The sequence below is a fragment of the Elephantulus edwardii genome, unplaced genomic scaffold, assembly GCF_000299155.1.
Source record: "Elephantulus edwardii isolate Elephantulus edwardi_28Jun2011 unplaced genomic scaffold, EleEdw1.0 scaffold00031, whole genome shotgun sequence".
Taxonomy (NCBI): Eukaryota; Metazoa; Chordata; class Mammalia; order Macroscelidea; family Macroscelididae; genus Elephantulus; species Elephantulus edwardii.
In genome coordinates this window covers 12,213,688-12,216,849 of record NW_006399781.1, presented here as the reverse complement: position 1 = coordinate 12,216,849, position 3,162 = coordinate 12,213,688, and the positions used below count along the sequence as shown (strand labels likewise).

General features: G+C 51.0%; 2 pseudogenes; one reads left to right on the top strand and one right to left on the bottom strand.

Annotated features, from left to right (window-relative positions):
• Nucleotides 1-1,010: 1,010 nt before the first annotated feature.
• Nucleotides 1,011-1,907, bottom strand: LOC102850536 (annotated as a pseudogene).
• Nucleotides 1,908-2,293: 386 nt separating this feature from the next.
• Nucleotides 2,294-3,162, top strand: part of LOC102850116 — a 1,756-nt pseudogene continuing 887 nt past the window's right edge.

The window sequence follows — 3,162 nt, the reverse complement described above, 5'->3', positions numbered from 1 at the left end:
GAGTGGAGGGAAAATGGAAAAGATCCAATGAAGATCTGGAAAGACAGGGCAATGGTGGGCATATTTCAATGTGGATAAATTTTATAGAATATAATGAATGGCTATAATTATATGAAACACAATTTGAATGAAAGTAGTGTGAAAACAACGCATACGAACTGTCAGCAAACCAATATAAGATAAAACGTTATTTAATAATAATTTAAAAGTGGTGGCAAACTCACACATCAGAATATAATACAACACTAAAGAACAATAAAGAATTTGCAACAGTGAATTAAATGGATCAATCTAAAGGACATTGTGTTGAGTGAACTGAGTCAGTCACACAGAGCAAATACTATTTATGAACATTTATAAAAACTAAAGGAGTATGTTCCTTGAGACATAGGAGGTTTGAGGGCTCAGGGCAATTTTGGTGTTCTTTGGGCCCCACGTGGGGGTCAGCATAGTGGACATGCCAGATGAACTGGGGTCTGGTGGAAGGACTTTGCCAGCATTTGGGGGTGCCATATTGCTAAGGCCCTTGGGCCTGTCTTTCATCATTTTTGTTCAGACATTCCTCTAGGTCATATAGCCCTGGTGTACAAATTGCCGTACAGGCCTTTGTTAGTGTTGCCATTTTCACAATATTGAGTCTTCCTATCCATGAGCAAGAGATATTCTCCCGCCAGACCCTTGTCCCCTCTGGGCAACACTCAGCCCCACATGCAGGAAGGTCCTGACCCACACAAGCTTCAAGGCCTGGTCACTCAGGGAGGTTCCTGACCCAGGGAGAGAGGGGGCTTCCACTTATCATGCAGCAGCGTCCCCAGGCAGTCGTGAGGAGGACTTCCGGCTCCTCCTGCCCCATTGTAACACAGATTTCTGAGATCCACTCTCCACATCCAATCACATCAACGGCTCTGTCCTGCACACAGTAGGTCCCTGAGTCCCTGTGAGTGTCTGCAGCCAAACAAGGTGCCACACGGGCTGGGTCCAAGTGCTTTTATTAGCTCGGCGGCCCGGCCTCAACCCTGCATCACCGGCCTTGACTTCTCCGCCTGCAGCTTCACCCCAGAGCCTGCGAAGCCTGTGCCGCCCCGCTGCAGTACAATGATATCGCGGTCTGTGAGCTTCTCTCCATTCACTGGGTCCACCATGTCCTTCCGAATCAGCTTCTCCACACACTCCACTGTGACCACGGCGCCGGAGGGCCGCAGCACGGCGCAGGGCGTGGCGTTGCTCAGGCTGTCCCGGGTCACAGCACACACGTAGCGCTCGCTGCGTGTGATGAGCCCCACGTGGTCCACGGAGCTGTCCAGGAGCGTGAAGCGCACGGCCGTCAGGTCCGACATGCGCAGAGGCTTCCCGGACATGGGACAGGTCACTGTGCGGGAGGGCTTCTCCAGCTTAGTGGCCTTGGCCTCGGGCGTCAAGGATGGGATCCAGAAGCTGGGCAGCACTTTGTCCTTGTCCTTGCTGGCGGGGCCCGTGCTCGCTCCAGGCTGGGCATCATCTGGGCCGGGCCCCGAGGCCACCTTGGGCGTGAAGGGGTTGAGGGGCAGGCTGACGATGGCCGCCTCCTTTTCCAGGAAGCTTCGGACCTGGTCCTGGGCCGCCGCCCGCTGCAGCTCTTTCTGCACTTCTCGGAGGGCACCTCGCTGCTTCTCATAGGCCTTCATCTGCCGTGCGATCTCCTTCTTCTGGTGCAGGATGCATTCCAGGATGGCCTCCCGCTCGTACAGGTAGCCGTCGGGGGTGACGACGGGGTCACGGCAGGGCTGTAGAGAGAGGCAGCAACAATCAAAGTCCTTCACAGCATCCCGGCTCAGTCGAATGTTCTGGGTCCCATAGCCTGAGGCTGCTGTGTCCTTCTTCTTCTCATGGTAGGTGTAGACGGAGCCGGTTTTGCCGTGTCGCGTCATTCTAACAACGGACTACTCCTTCCTGTTCCTCCCTGTTCCTCCGTTGTGTCTGACTGCGCTCGGATAACGGAAGGGAACTATATTTGCTCCCTCCGCTCCGCCTACTTCCGCCTGGTGACGACAACCGGAAATGATAACGGTAACGCCTTTAATCTCTCTCCATTGAGAACAATGTTGGCTCTCGGGTTTTCGTAAATACATTTTACTATGTTGAAGAAATTTCCCTCAGGGAAGGTGGCTGCGCAGCGGCCATTTTGTCTTCTCGGCTGCTTTGTCTGGGAGGCTTTTCGGCCCCAGAGCGAATCGAAGAGGCCGGGGGCGGTGTCGCTGGCGTGTTCTCGGACAGGTGCCAGGGGTGGTGGGAGCGGCCGCCCGAAAGAAGCACCATGATTTCAGCAGCGCAATTGTTGGATGAGTTGATGGGCCGGGACCGAAACCTGGCCCCTGATGAGAAGCGCAGCAACGTGTGATGGGACCACTGAGAGCGTTTGTAAATATTACCTTTGTGGTTTTTGTCCTGTGGAGTTGTTCACAAATACTCGTTCTGATCTTGGTCCATGTGAAAAAAATTCATGATGAAAATTAACGAAAACAGTATGAGAAGAGCTCTCGTTTTATGAAAGTTGGCTATGAGAGAGATTTTCTGCGGTACTTACAGAGCTTACTTGCAGAAGTAGAACGGAGAATTAGACGAGGCCATGCTCGTCTGGCATTGTCTCAAAACCAACAGTCTTCTGGGGAAGCTGGCCCCACAAGCAAAAATGAAGAAAAAATTCAAGTTCTAACAGACAAAATTGATGTACTCCTGCAACAGATTGAAGAATTAGGATCTGAGGGAAAGGTAGAAGAAGCCCAAGGAATGATGAAATTAGTCGAACAGCTAAATGAAGAACAAGAATTACCTAGATCCACAACCTTGATAATTGAAAGTTTTGCTGCCCAAGAAAAACAAATGGAAGTTTGTGAAGTGTGTGGAGCCTTTTTGATAGTCGGAGATGCACAGTCCCGGGTAGATGATCACTTGATGGGAAAACAAGACATGGGCTATGCCAAAATCAAAGCTACTGTAGAGGAATGAAAAGAAAAGTTAAGAAAAAGAACTGAAGAGCCTGATCGTGATGAACGTTTAAAAAAGGAGAAGCAGGAACGAGAAGAAAGGGAGAAAGAGTGGGAGAGAGAAAGAAAAAGGCAAAGAGGAAGAAAGAAGGAGAGAGCTCGCGACAGGGAGAGAAGGAAGAGGAGTCGGAGCAGGCAC